A 16,438-nucleotide genomic window follows, 5' to 3' on the forward strand; every position below is an offset into this window, starting at 1 on the left:
CGCTGCCGATAAATCCAGTAGCACCAGAACCACTGAGTATCCCTTGTCCTGGTACATGTGGAGGTCGTCCGTTACTGACAGCAGTGCCGACTCAGTACTATAATTCGGCCTAAAGCCGGACTGAGAGTGGTCCAGGCTCCCAGATTGTTCGATAAAATTCAAAAGATGTTTATTCACATGCTTTTCTGTAATTTTTCCCAAAAATGGGAGCAAAGATATAGGCCTGAGGTTGCACAAATCCGTCCATGGAACAGAGGAGTTTTTCCAAATAGGTCTTACCAGTGCCCTTTTCTATTCCAATGGAACGCGGCCTTCGGCAAGCGAGAGATTGACAAGGCACTGGATCCCAGGACCGAGCGCCTTGCCAACCACCGGGATGAATCTGGCTGGAATAAGGTCAGATGGATAGCCACTCTTTATTTGGCTCACGAGGGCTTCCACCTCATTCAAGGAGATGGCAAGAAACCTAGGGCCAGATGTAGGTAATTCCTATTTACCGACTCTTAAATACCGAATTTTACCGATTCGGTATTTAAGAGTCGGTATATAGGAAGGGGGGAGATGTAGGTAAATCGAATGTAAGAATTACCGAATCGGTAGGATTCGGTATTTACCGATTCGGTAAATACCGAATCGGTATTGCCCATTGATTCCTATGGGCCATGAAGCCCATAGGAATCAATGGGCAATACCGATTCGGTATTTACCGAATCGGTAAATACCGAATCCTGCAAGGGTGCAGGGGGTGTCACTTTGACACCCTCTAGCACCCCAATTCCGGGCTTGTGTGCCATGTGGCACACATACATGCCCTAAGGGCATGTCTGTGTGTCACATTTCGCAGGTGTATATGCACAGATGTGCATGTACACCTGAATTCGGTATTTTACCACCCAATTGGATTGGGTGGTAAAATACCGAATCCTGAAGGCCTGTAGCACTGTGTACAGTGCAACTTACATCTGGGTATTACTGAATCGGTAAAATTACCGATTCGGTATTTTACCGAATCTGTAAATTTACCGACTCTGTAAATTTAGCGATTCTGTGAAATTAAGGGCCCTACATCTCGAAATTCAATTACCGGTCGGTAACGGCCGATTTTGGCCGTTACCGACCGGTAATTGGCGACCTACATCTGGCCCCTAGTGAGCAACCCAGGGTTCACTCCCTTCCCGACCTGAGGCAATACTTCAGGCCGACTTATAGATAGATTAGAGTTGGGGATTTTCTCTTAGATCCTATCTATCTTATTTGTAAAGTAAAGGGAGATATCGTCACATATTTGCTGTGATGATAGATCAGCACTCTTGCAGGCTGCTGGTTCTACAACGGTTTGCAGAATCTGATACAGAACCTTAGTGTCATTACCGGCTGCTGTGAGCTGGGAAGCAATGTGATTCTTGCGGGCTGCTCTGATAGCTTTATGATAGGTGGTTAGGGCCATCCAGTAGCAGTTCCTGTCAGCTTCTAAATGAGACAGTCTCCAACCCTTTTCAAGCTTCCTGCACGCTTGTTTAAGAGACCATAAATGCTCCGAGAACCATACTTCCTGCTTTTGTGCGGGGCGTGGTTTATAAAGTTTCAGGGGAGCAACAGTGTCTACCGCTGCATGGATAGCCAGTTTATATTTGGATAGAGCCACCTCAATATTCTCGGCGGGAGCGATGGAAGACTCTACAAATATCTCCTTAAAAACCTCTTGGGTCATTTTATGCCATTGTCTCCGCCTCATAGGTAGCAGCAATGGTCGATGGAGTGGCTTGCGAGAGTTGGGCATAGTAAATTCCAAAATAAAATGGTCTGTCCAGTTAACCTGCCTGGGGGGAAGTAATACGATTGTAGGAAAATTGGAAAGTATTAAGTCCAATGTTTGCCCTGCCTGGTGGGTGGGGCCGATGTTGTGCTGTGTTAGACCTAATAATGAGAGATCTGTCAGTAGAGACTGGGCCTCCGCACAATCCTGCAATTCACTGTGGACATTAAAATCTCCTAAGAGTACAAAGTCACTGCCTGCATTAACATGTGTGGCCAGTGCCTCTACTAAAGAGATGGAGAAATTTGCACAAGGGCCAGGAGGGCGGTACACCAGAGCCCCTTTCCAGCTAATCCTTGCTGAAATATTGATCTTAAAGATCAGCAGTTCCAAATCCAAGGTACAGCATTGATCCAATATGGAGATAGCCATACCACTCCAATGTACTACAGCTATACCACCTCCTGTCTTAATGGGATGATATAATCTGACCATTTTATATCCGTCAGGGATCCCTAGAGTGAGAGCGGGAACCGAGTGGGGTTTAAGCCATGTTTCTGTTAAGAAACATAAGTCAGGTTGTAGAGATGAAATAAGGTCCCAAACCTTCGTATAATGCTTAGGCAATGATCTAATATTACAAAGCAAGTTTCTCCACCCTCGTTGCGTGTTATGGCCAGCCCCCGGTGAGGTGCCTTGATGGTAAAAAGCATGATCATCGTATTGTGACTGAAACTGACAATGCCGACATGAGAATGGCCCTTCCGGGAGATACCCCACCTCCCTCACACAACCCGAATGAGGAGTTCTCTGTAAATCTAAAAGAGCTTGCAGAGAATAGCGTACCCGTTTAATAGGATGACTGCCTGTATTTAGAGAAGTTAAAGCCATGGCCCCTAGCCAGGACCGGACGCGGACGGGCGCAGACGGGCTTCTCTATGGCTTGTCTTAGGCGCGTCCTTAGGCGCTTCCCTGCGCGCGACCGCTGCAATCTCAGTGCGACAAGAGGGCTAAGTAGCCCTTCTTGTCGGAGAGCTGGAGCGCTAACTGCTCGTGTAGGCGGAAGTGCCAGGCTCTTCCTGTCCCGCCCTCCGCTCAACGGTACTGGTTACCGAGTTGGACCAGGGCGGGCAGGCTGCAAGATCGAGCGCAGGCTTCCCTAAATGAGTATGAGCCCCCCAAATTCCCCTTGTGTCACCAGGAGTGTTCAGCGGCCAGAGGTAAAGATACAGTGAGTACAATTAAAATTTAGATCGGCGATAAAGTTAAAAATACAGCAGCTTGGTTAAAATTCTTCTGGGGTTCAAAAGCATCCAAAACACATCAATGAAATGATTTGCGCTCACAAATTAGCTTACTAGGCGCGAAGCGGGTCGTGGAGACTCTGCCACCTTCCTCCCTATCGCACCCGTTGGGAGTGTAAACTAAACAGAGACAAACCTTTTTCAAAACCGTCCTTTAAGAAATTCGAAATTTTATATGGATTTCCTACAACAGGGTCCACCCCCATAACTGAACACCAAGAGGAAAAATGTTTCCAATGTTTTATATATGCTTTTAAGGGCGAGCCTTTTTTCACTGACTGAATTTCAGGTGCAACTTATTTTCAAACATCCCATCTAGTCTAACCCAGACCTTTCAATTCCCAAGCCATCAGCCTCAACTGAGGAACTTGAATGAATGTAAGGAGAGGAAAGCAAATGGGGCTCAGAGACAAAGGTTAATGTAGAGCAGGGGTACTATTGCCATCCAAGATAATAGAGGAAACAATTGCTGTCCCAGCCAGTAAGGGGTTATACGAATCTCCCTCACTTTCTCCCCTTGAATCCTCTGAAGTATTGCAAGGTTCTGTTTGTAAACAGAACTATGCCAGGGATTAAAGAGCGTCAGTATGTAGGGACTGAGTCACCATACCACATCAGTACCTCTGCTTATACTAGCTCATACTGTTTTACCTGTCCTCCTAATCTTCCCAGAATGAGTGGTAAGTTAGCACCCCGTAAGACAACACTCTAGTCCCATCAGGGAACCATGGAAAAAGATCATCAACCTTTCGTTTTCTCACTCATGTATTTCGATAATAAAGAAAAAGACATGAGAACAGTTTACAATATTTATTGAAACTTAACGTCCTCTATTATAAAACATCTGTGCTGCAAGTAGCAAACATATGCATCACAACAGCATGAGGAGCATTGTAAGTAAACTATAATCTAAAGGAAGTCCTACCATGGTAAATTATTTTTTTGCCTCAGCCCACCCTCACTATGAAAAACAGTGTTATGTTATAGATCCTGGGATGAGTGGAGGACCCCATATCTGTCATGCATAAATAGTTGTTCTACTTGTTAGCCTGTGAAGCCCTGTCGTCTCTGGACCATTGCTCTGCTAAAATGCCTTCTCTCTGTTTTAAAAATGTCCCATCTCTGTGTATATGTTACGAGGTGTCTTTTTGAAAACAGCACATGTGAATGTGTGTTGTGTCGAAGTGTTAAGCTACATTAGCTAACCTGATCACATCAAACACCGGGAACAGTGTTGTTTGACCTTGTACAATATGTTCAGACAGCCTGAAACAATTATAAACATGTGGACTGCTTTTCTTAATAATGTTGTGGCACAAAAATAAACGTCAAAAGAAGAGTGTCTGGGAGGGATATGAACCAAATTCGGAGCACAATAACAACCCCACTAGGGTGTATAGGAAGGCCCTCACTCACCACCTAGTGATGACATGCTTCATCATTGGGCCCCACCAAAGAGACCGAATGTCTCTTTGGTGTGCTGCAACGCCAGGACTACTGCGGAGCTGGTTGGTGAGTTTAGGGCGTGTTGGGTGGAAATGAACAAAATAGTGAGTGATGAGGGTATTTAAAATTGTCAGTAGTGTATCTGAAGTATTTTTATTAAGTGATCACTAAAGACAAAAGGTATAAAATATGTGAGGATCCAGTCCACTGTTAATTGAGTGAGGGGATCCTAGAGAGTTGTCAACATGTTTCTTGCCATTGAAACGGTGTTAATTTACCTGGCAATTCTTCAGGACTGGGGTGTACTAAACCCTGGCGGTATGGGCACTCTAAGGCCCACCCTTACCTAGGGACGTGAAATGTGAAAATTATAAAAAAAGGGTGACAAAAGTGCAAAAGAATTAGGAATATAAAGTGATTCCTAATTACTCCTGGTTTAGGAGGCTTCTACTGACCGTTTCTGCACTTTTGAGGTGTTGGGAATAAACACCATGGGTCTCAGGAGGGGGGTGGGAGCGTATTTGGCACACCGCCCTCGACGCTCGGCACCCGTAGTGTACCTACGTCGCCCTCGAACCGGAGTCCCTAAACTCACCAACCAGCTCCGCAGTAGTCCTGGCGTTGCAGCACACCAAAGAGACATTCGGTCTCTTTGGTGGGGCCCAATGATGAAGCATGTCATCACTAGGTGGTGAGTGAGGGCCTTCCTATACACCCTAGTGGGGTTGTTATTGTGCTCCGAATTTGGTTCATATCCCTCCCAGACACTCTTCTTTTGTTGATTGATACCTGACCGGGGAACAAGAGTGTCAGATACTCTCCCTATCTCTCTTCTTGGTATTTCACAAAAATAAACGTGCCAAACATAATGTGTGCAAGACAAAGCAGCCTAAATGTGCAAGCAAACTAGAATATGAGCAAACTAAGTGGGTCCCAACTGAAACACCAACAGCAATTATTGGGGCCACTGGAGAGACAATGCATCCATACCCCAAGCCTTAAGACATATCTCCCTCATACACACCATTGGGAGCAGAGCATGTGATGGGGATGCAAAAGATCCATCACTGGATTCCCAAAGAGATTTGTGATTATCTGAAAAGCCTGAGGGCTTACATTAAAATGTATTGATGAGGAAATGTTTCGATTTAAGCTAAATGCTTGGAGATAAGATGGCCCATGAACATAAATAGGCTGGATAGACATGAGATTCTGCTCTACCCATGTTAGAATCTCACTTGTCAGGGCTGCAAGATCCTGGGTCTTTGTAGCTTTTGCGACCTGATTGTCTATTTTGATTAGGTCGCCAGCTCTTTCTAATTTCGAGGAGTGATTCAGCTCCATGTCCAACCAATTTCCCTCGGATTTGTTGCCTAATGTTGCACCCCACCCCACTGACTGACATCTATAGTTACTACTGACGGAAGCGGATAAATCAGCTGGACTCCCTGTTGTAAATTGTAGTGAGAGACCCACCACTGTAACTATTGAATTCTGGTTTGAGTCACTTAAACTTTAGTGTTGTAATTCAGAGAATCTGGAGACCAGTAATAGATAAGATGATAAATCATCAGCTTCAGATGAAGGTGAGACCATGGAACTGTTGCCGTGCAGGACAACATCAGTCACTGGGTTATGAACCATTGTCTGGCTGGAGCTGATGACTGCTGGAGAAGTTGACAGAGATGAAGGTGAAACACTTTGGCTTGTTCTGAGTCAATGAATGTCCTCTGGCAAGATGGGAGGAGATGCAATTTATTTTTGTTCAACACCAATACCTGAGATGAAAGAACTTAGATAGTTTTTAAAGACTTTATGGGAGCATGATAGATCGATAAGCAATACCTTGAACTGGAAATGTTCTCCTCCTTGTAATATTGCTGGGATTATCTGCTGAAGAGTTATTATTTTGAGAGGTATGTGCTTTACATATTTGTTCAGCTTTTTCAAATCAAAAACGGGATGAAATCTCCTGGATATTTTGGCAAGGGTGTCTGAACAAAATGTGAGACTTGTACAGGAATCTTGAAAACAATTTGGTATCCATGATTAACATTGTCCAGGACCCATTTGTCCAAAATCATTGATGCCAAGTTTGAGAAAAGAAGCTTAATCTTCCTACCATGTTAAGTAATTGATTCTCATTTGTTGAGTTGGCCTTGAAAGGGCTGTTTATTTATTTTAAGGCTTGAGTATATTTCTTTTAAGAATTTTATTTTCGCAATAAACAATCTAAAAGGTTGCACACTTTTGTCTTAAGCTGTCTTCTTAACCAACTCATCCATAGGGGATAAGAAGAACGCGTCCTCTGTAAATGGAAGATCGTGAATTAAAGATTTCTGGCTCTGATCCATCTTCCGAAATTTCAGCCATGGTTGATGACGAGCTACAATGGTGGCCAAGCTCCCTTCGCTGATGGCCATAAAAAATCAAACAAAATATCAGCATGGAACTGAGCCAATAGTTCCATATTCGCTAGATTATCTGTGGTATCTTTCTGTTCATACATGGCCTCAAAAAGAAGCTGGAAATCCTCCAGTACTGTTTGTGTGGTCTAGACTGCATATGTCACTGCTCTCAATGAGAAATTAGATCCGGAGTAGGACCTTTTTAAGGATCTTTTAACTTTCTTATCAAGCACATATGACAAAGTTGTTCTTTTAAAACCAATGAAGAAGGAGATGCTATACTTGTAAATATCAAATTGAATTTTGGCATCTGTAGAAACCTTTCCTCAAAAGACCCCAAGGGGTATCCTTTGGCTAAAAAAATAGCAAAATTAGCTTTGTCAATGTCCTTCCTCCACTTGAGACATATATTTTCCTCCACTTCATAAATGGGAAGATCATTAGTTGCTGAGGTTTTCTATTGGGATAAAAATTAATCCTCCTGCAGCTGTATTTCTTCAAAACTCAACATGTGTCTGACGTGTTTAAACATGTCCTGGAGCTGGGCCCCTTCCACATAGCTCCCTGTAGGACCAGTGTCTGGATCATCCGCATCATCTGGGAGAATCCTTTTTCTCTTAGTTGCCAGTTGAGACAAAGCAGAGGATGCAGCCTCATCTATCATAGTCTGCAAGTCTGTCCCCAACATTGTTAGCGTATCCTCTGCAGTGTGAGAGCTTGCTGCTGAAGTGCTTGGTACTGATTCTCTTTTAGCCTATCCATGGCTTAGATCCCTTATTAAGTATAATGTTATTGAAAAAGTCAGATGGAGAAGCCAACCGGCTCACCCAAAATGCATCTCAGCTAACAGTTTTCTCAGATAAAACATGCACTGAGATAAGAGAGATAACAACAATGTGTGTAGCCTTGCATCCAGCTGAGAGAAGGTAGAGTGTATGGGGCATATTACCAAGGCAGGCGAAATGAAATTATTGCCGCTTTGTGGTCGTGTTAGGCCACAAAGCGGCAATAATTTAATTACCCTACTAGCAAGCTGTCGCTAACATCAGTCAACGACAGCTTTTAGGTGATAGCGAGCGGTTTGGGGCCCAATTTGCATGTGAGCGATATTTATCGCTAATGACATGCAAAGTGGGCGTACCCAACCTGTTAGCGACTGAAAGCAGTGGCTAACATTGCTATCGCCTATTACCACCCTTCCCCAAGATCAGGCACGATTTTCTCTAATACTAGCCATGAGAAGTCAGGATCACTATGCTCCATGTTCCTGAAATCTTCCACTTACACCCTAATTCTTAGATTGGATCTAACTATACTGTTGTAGGATGTGTGCTTTGATCTTCGTTTCTAAAGTGAGTCCTTGGCAATCGAGATTAGACAGACTCAATGACACAGGGGATTACAACTTCCGGTAGAGAAACAAAAGCCATACTAAATGCAGATGATATCATGCTTACCATCAAAGCCCCCAACACAGACACAAATCTATTCCTGCCATTACTACATTAATTGAGGACTTTTCTATGATTTTTAGATTACAAGAAGAATTTGCCGAAATGTGAGGCATGACCGATGTCAAGCATAACTACAAAACTTATTCTTGCAGGATATGACTTTTAGTCAGTAACGTAATGAAACATGATGCCCACCCCCAGCAAAGTACATGGTGGGGGCTCCATGCACTCCAGACCGAGTCAGAAGCTCTTAGGCCAGGGGCCCGCTTTCTATCCAGAGTCCCCAAGGGGGGCCCCCTAGAGGTCATGGGCCCCCAGCTCCGTGGGGGTTGCGCAGGCTATTGTTACACCACTGCTTTCAGTGGGTCACTAAAAATCTGATGTATCTGCGGATCTCGCTAAATACAGGACTGACAAACATGTTTCTATACAACTTAAATCCTCTAATGTAGCAAATGTCTCTAGATTGCAAGCATTTTGAAGCACCGCAAATATCTTTTTGGGGAGGACACGGATGATTAAAATGGTAATGCTCCCCGTTCCAGTTTCCCAGCACATTTTGCAAGAAATAGACTGGGATGTAAGATTTTTTGGAATACAGTCAGACTATGTATGTTACCCTTGCTAAATGCACAGTCCTTGGCAGGGGGGCTTAGACTACAGAATATAGGAAGCATTTGCAAAGTAATAGGTCTCACATTTGTTAAAGTTAGAGCTGTTGACATCGAACATGGCAATGTTTTTTACTTTTGCTTTTTTATTTGCAGTGGAGTGATCGTATTTGCATGGCACTATTGCCATTGGTATGACTTTGCGGTGCTGGAGAATGAGTCAATGGGAAATAGGTTATGACGCAGGGAGATAAGAGTAATATGCCTCCTGGGAAAAAAGTAACAACATCCTTAAAAAAGCAAACACTTATAGGGAATGCAATGAATTAATCCGAATTTCTGGTCCAGGAAAGACATGGCTTGGCAGTTCGGGCTGGATTGTTCCCATGAGGCACAGGGTCAGACCGATTTGCAAATGGCTATGTCTGACCAGGGGTGGTGGAGTGAGCTAAAGAAGGGTGATGGATTAAACCCAGATCAGTTCACTGGGTGTGAGTGTTTGATTTGCTCAAACTCTCCGTCCATCATCCCCTTTGGTATCACTGGCAATGGAAAGGCAAAGGGAGTTGCAGTTCCGAAGCTACAACTAAAATATAAAGTGCTATGCTTGTAAAATAGGCACCCCGCTGAGAGTTTAAGTATGTTGTAAGTCAACAATATCCTGGAAAAAGCAAACAGTAATAGAGAATGCAAGATCAAGTAAAGCATGTGAAATGTAAGCAGGAGCAGCATGGTTACCGTGGGGCTCCCAGACTGCTGTTACATGCTTCGGGCTCCCAGACTGCTGTTACATGCCACTGGTGATGGAAAGGAACAGGGGTGCAGCTCCAAAGCTGCAGCTAAAGTATAAAGCGTGTCACTCGTAAAATGGGTGCCATGCTGAGAGTTTAAGATTGTTAAAAGTGATTACAAAAATGGAGGTGGGCGAGCCGCATCATGCAGAACAAAAGAAAAGTGTGGCTGCCATACTTGAAGATACAGCTTGCTATGCTGTACTACAACAATTATGAACAAGTAGTCCCCAAAGAAACATGTAAACACTTACAGTGTAATGAAACTGTAGTTGAGCAGTGCTCCTGAATGAAACACAGAAGTGATGTATTGGAAATGCCAACCAATGAGGAGCCAGCAAACAAGAGTGACGCAGGAGTGAATCAAAGTCAAGTAACAGGGGGGATCGCACTCCGTCTAGTGATTGCAGCAGGTCTTCCAGATAACGCATGCGCACAGCCTAGGCTTGAAATAAAATATTTTGATAGGGCCCTACAGTTATCTCACCTGACATAACTACTGTGGGATGGTGAAGATTATTCCAAGTACTGAGACAAATTGGAACTGGCAGTGTGTACAACTCGGTTAGGGGTAGCCATTATTTATGCAATTAATGCATGAAACATGTCACATAGGCTTGCTCACCCGGTCACTGATACTGGCCTGATCAGCTGTATATAAACAACTGAAACTCCATCCCTGCCTTCATGCAAATGCAGTAATCTGGCACAACAATATATCAAACTTGGTGGTGACTCCATCTCCTGGAGACAAAGGAATACAGACAATTCTGCATCTGCTTGCAGACATAATGCTACTTACCTATGAAGATCTAGTACAGCAATATGGGTTTAAGAGGGGTCAAAGATGGCACTTTTAACATCTAAAATACTGAAACCCCTCTAAGATATTCATATATGATTATGTGGTGACCTGGAGAACCTCTAAGGTTTCAATACTAGTACCAATGAAATGTATTTCAAAGCTCCACGCTCAAAGATAAATGCCAAAAGGATCAGTTGACGGGGTACAATGTACAAATGAAGTTTACCACATACAAACTACTACATGAGTGGTATTGGTCCCCATCCTACCTGGTCCTAGCAGGTTTGGGCCTGATAGATTGTGCAGGAGATGTGGGCGATCGGTTGGTACTCTATATCGAATACTATGAGTCCTGCCCAGCAATTACTACCTACTGGGCAGAAGTATAATCTATTTTAACTACTCATAGTGCGATTTCGTTTCAACCATCAAATAAATTAGCACTCATTCACAACCTTACTTATTTACCTTTGGTCCCATCCTCCTGGATCAGTTGGGTTTCAACAACGTGAACAGTGGCTAAGGTCTATATTCTTAACCATTGGAAATCATTCCAACACCCTGGTCATGATAAATGGTTGACAGGGGATTTTAGGCTAGCTTCAGATGAAAAAAATCATATATAGAGTAAAAGGTGCTGTAGACACATACAAAACCTGGGATCCATTTGAGAACTGCAGCTGATGCTCACAATTGGTGTTTATGGTGTTGGACATTCATCATATGTTCTCATTGATCAGTGTTTATCATATGAAATATGTATGTAATAACCATGGCTTGGTATCCCTTATGATATATTCTTTTTCAGTTTATAAAGAAAGGACGCCGGATTAGCTAATGGCATTCCTGGAGTAGTGGCAGCAGTGGGCAGAAGGGCCCTGTTGAACCCTAGGTCTGTTCTTCCCTACACCCCCTATTCCGTTACTGTTCTGATAATGTACAGATGCGCATGAACTTGTTCGTAACAGGATAAACACCCTCCAATGATTGCTGTCTTTGGAAATTGCCTATGAATGTATATACCTAGGGCCTCATTTATGAGGCGGTGCGCCACTTTTACACCGCCGGTGTGTCACTTTTTGTGACGCAGCAGCAGCGTAAAAAATGTGACTTGTTGCACCATATTTACAAAGTGACGCATCTAGGTAGATGCGTCACTTTGTAAACCCCTGCGCTACATTATACCTACGCCAGGTATAATGTATGCAGGGGGGTTTCTGACGCAAGAAAGGGTCATAGAAGTGACGCAGTGAAATCTATAAGATTTCACTGCCCCACTTCTAGGACACAAATGCGTCAATTTCTTGCGCCTGCCTCACAGCAGGCGTAAGACTGACGCAGTCCCTTTCACATGGGGCTTGCCCCATGCGAAAGGACACATTGCTGGAGTTGCGTCACTTTTGTGACACACTATAGCAATGCGTCACTTTTGCGCCATACAGATACATCAGAAATACTGACGTATCTGTAACTCCTTGCTCCATGATGCGTCATACTGTAAATATGATGCATCATTGGTGTCACAGGAGGGCGCAGTACTTTGTTTCAAATACAACGCTAGTAGAAATCCTAATAAAAAATAGTTTCATTAAAAAGGGATGTGATTAGAGAAAGAAAAAAACTGTGAAAATAAGTAGTAGAATGATGAATGGACAAGAAAGCAAGAAACATATCAAAGAAATAAGGATGTGTTTGGAAGGGGTGAGAGCGAGAGGGAACTCTGTTGGTGCATGGTGCAAGGGAGTGCTGAGAGAGCAGAAGTGAGAGTGAAACAGAGGACAAACAAAACAGGAGATGCATCAGGGGATATAAAGACAGTAAGGGCTGATAGGCATAAAGTAGAGAATGGGTGCCAGCTGCTGCAAATGGCAACAGCAGTGAGACATGGCATGTGTCCTTGCTAACCTCGTCATGCCCAGCCTTCAAGCTTTCAACACCCAAATCTCAACATCACAGCTGCTTGCCATGTCTACCTTCTTCAGACCAGGTCCTGCCTTCAGTGGACAGACTGTAAACACCAGGGACTGCCCGAATGGCACTGCATGTGGAATGGCTGACATGCTAAGGAGGCAGGCAGAATCCCCATGAGAGAGGCAGGAACAGCACTGTGTATCTCACCTAAGGTGTAATTATGTTTCAGTTTTCCTTCTCTTTGTAATCCGGTCAGCGAGGAGGGGGAGATCCTGTGCTGATCCTGGAAACCGTGTAACTCTCCCTGGTTTTCGTTGTGAGGTAGTTGAACCGAAGGCAACAGAGTATGCCCTGATGGTGTCCGGAGTACCTCAGCTTTTGGGACTGCCCTCCTGGCATGGGGTTGCTGGTACAGGGGTCAGAGTGCAAAGATCATCCTTTATGTCCTGCTGATTCTATGGGGTAAGTAGCTGTGTTTCGCCGTATTTGTAATAATTTGCATTATTTTCCATACATTTGATTTGTTTAAGTGAATGAGTTTTCTAACAGACAGCGAATAGAGATTCATCACTAGAGATCCCACCTCTCATGTTTAAGGATGAGATTCAGGAAATGATTGAGGCAATTGTTTCCAAAGTAATAGGGTTGCAGTATACTCAGGGTGCAAGGAGCAAGAAGCCTTCAGCATTGGGGATTAGTGGTAAGTCCTCTGCAGCAGATCTGGATGCTCCTTTAACTTCTTCAGGCACATATGTGAGGAGAGAGGAGTTGTGGGAGATCCTTTCTCATCGATAAAATAATGTGGGTTTCCTTTCATTCCAGTGAGAAGGGGAAAGCGGTGCCCCTTTTCTGCAGTGTGTGAAGCAGTTGATGTTTTCAATGCTGTTTCATGGACAGATTAGGAACAGTGATGGATAAGGTTGAGGCTCCTCGCTTGCTACAGAATCTTCATTTGCTGTAAGGGGGAGGGGTTGCCCCATTCTGTTAAAATGTATACAATTCTGGCAACTTTGATTGGAAAGACTGCAATTAATCTTGAGAATTTCACACCAACTGATTCTAAAGATAAAAAGGTGGATTCAACGAAGTGAACACTGGCTAAGGTCTATATTTATCACCAATGGAAATCACTCCAACACCCTGGTCATCATGATGAATGCTTTTTGCGGCTGAGAATCTGGCCTTAAAGGCAAGTGTTGATGCAGCATATCACACCCAGTCTATGGTTCAAGACTTTGTTAAGTTAGCAGTTGCTATCCAGGAGGGGCTAGAATGTTTGGACTTGTTGGTTGCCTTGGAGCAGCATGCTAGATTAATAGCTAACATCTCTCCGTATATTATCAGGTCCTATGCTATGGCATCAGGGACATTGATCACAACCAGGAAATAAAGCAATGATAATCGGATGCTTCAGAGAAGTCAACATTTCATTAAGATCCCTTTTGAGGGGCAGATGCTCTTTGGAGACCAACTGAATGTGATTATCTCCAAGGCGTTCAAGGACTGCAAACAAACTCTACCTTACAAAGGAGTGTCAATTGGTAAAAAGAGATCAGTTAAGGCATCTCCAAAGCAAGACTCTCATTCTTCATCTTTCAGGAGAAGAAAATTTCAACTGAGATTGTTCCCACCGAAAAAGGATCTTACCAAGCAGAAAGGATCAGCCTTTAAAAGAGATCTTGACAATTTCTGATCATTGGATTGTCCTCCAGTGGGGGCGGTATCCAAGCATGTTCAGCAGGTCTAGACAAAAGATGTTGCAGATCATTGGGTCTTAAACATACTGGGCAAAGGTTAGACAATATATTTTGTGGAATGGCCACCAGGAACTGGAGTCATGCAAACCCATGTGCCTTCAGATGGCTCAAAACAGACAGCATTGTTCGAAAGAGTTGAGGTTTTGGCCTTAAAGGGGCAATTTTTATAGTGCCTGGTGAGGAAATAGGGAAAAGAGTAAACATTTCATACTGTTTCTGGTACAAAAGGCATCAGGTGCATCCCACACGGTGCTAGATTTGTAATGGGTGAGTTCTTGGATCAGGTCAACTCGATTTCGCATGGTGACATTACAATCAAAAATTCCTATGATTCACCTAGAGAACATTTGTGCATCTGTGGATCTGCAAACCACCTATCTTCATAAACCCGCCAGGACTTACCATCAGAGCTTTCGTTAGTTTGTGGTGGCAGGTAAGCATTTCTAATTTTGCATCCTTCTCTTCAGTATAAGGTCTTCACAAGGGTCTTTACAAAGGTGTTAGCACCTCTAGTAGCAAACCTCAATTCCATAGGACTTTTCATTTACCCCTACCTTGACTATTTGCATTTCAGTTTTCAGGAAAGATTCAGGCATTGGCTCACATCAAAAGGTCTAAACAGTTCTCCAGGAACAAATATTCCTCATATATAGAGTGGTCATAGGGTGTCAATTTCAAACACAACTGGGGCTTCTTTTGTTACCAGAGAGACGACTTTGCGATCTTCAGGCTCATGTCATAGACCTTCTAAGACCCAAAAGACCAACAGCCTCATAATCATTGCAAGTTCAGACCATTTGGCATCAATGATTTTCCTTGTGCCTTGGCCCACATTTCACCCACACAAAATTCTGAGGTGGATCCTGTGCGATTGGTCTCAGAGTTCCCAAAATATATCCTTCAGAATCAGGGTGTTGAATCAAGTTTGAAAAGGTCTTTCCTGGTGATTGGTTGGGGATCACCCCATGAAGGGAGTGCTTCTGGCTAACACTGCTCCAATGGTTGTGACCATGGATTCCAGTCTCTCAGGATGGGGTGCTTGACTGGAACATCATCAGGTTCACAGCTTTTGGTCTCTTGCGGAGGCACAGCCGGAGGAAAATGAAAGTGGTTATTTTTTGTCTCTCTTGCCATTCCATTATCTGATTTCTGGGAAGGCGATTTTGGTGCAAAAGGACAATATGGTAACTGAAGCCTACATCAACCAGGAGGGGAGAACCAGGTCCCCGTGCATTGAACTTCATCACTCAGGACATTACCAGTTGGTCTCAGACATCTCTGATATCTTTGACAGCTGTTTTCATCCAGCGGGTGTCCAACATGAGAACGGATATCCTCAGCAGGGAGATTATTTTATACTTGGAATTTTCCCTTCATCCCACCCTGTTCGATTTACTTGTTCCTTGTTGGGGGCAGCCAGTGTTGGTTCTATTCCCCTCACTGGGTAATGCCTAACTTTGGAGATTTTGTTCAAGAGGAAAGAGTCTTCGGTATTAGTGATAGATGGTCTCTGGGTTTAATATATGCATTTCCTCCTTTTCCATGGATAAGAATTTTCCTAGTATGGTTAAGGAGGGAGGGGGAACACAGGGTGTTGATTGCACCACATTAGCCTGGGGGAAATTGGTTCCTAAGGTAGAAGTCATGAAGAAGTGTCATAAGTGGAAATTGCCCATAGATCCCTCTCCTCTCGCGTTCTCTGTCCTGTCTGGTTGTATATGAATTTGGGACCCTAGTGTAATTTTCCCCACTCATGCCCATATATAGGTATAAATCACCCTGTCCTTACATAGGCATAGAAATCATAACCATATTTAGACTTAGCCCATGCAGTCCAAATACGGAATGGCTACTTCCACTAGTTCCGAAAATCCACAACGATTTCTTGGAAAAACCAGCCTTCAGCAGACAGGGACTTCCCCTTGCTTGAATATGGATTCATCCAAGAACTCATGGAGTTTTCAAAGAACTGAGTCTTTGATGACGTTATTATGTCCAGCCTAACATCAAACTAGGCACCTTCAAGATATAAATATGCCCACACTTGCTCAGTCAAACACAGGGTGGTTTGGAGCAGTTCGACTATCTACCTATACGACACAGCTCGCAGCAGCAAGTGCCAAAGGAAGCTGACCCGTCAGCAGACGAGAGAGACACTGTCTTTTCTCTTGCCGAGAAATCCAGCTCCAGTGTTT

Source organism: Lissotriton vulgaris, chromosome 4_1 (genome assembly GCF_964263255.1).
Source record: "Lissotriton vulgaris chromosome 4_1, aLisVul1.2, whole genome shotgun sequence".
Classification (NCBI taxonomy): domain Eukaryota; kingdom Metazoa; phylum Chordata; class Amphibia; order Caudata; family Salamandridae; genus Lissotriton; species Lissotriton vulgaris.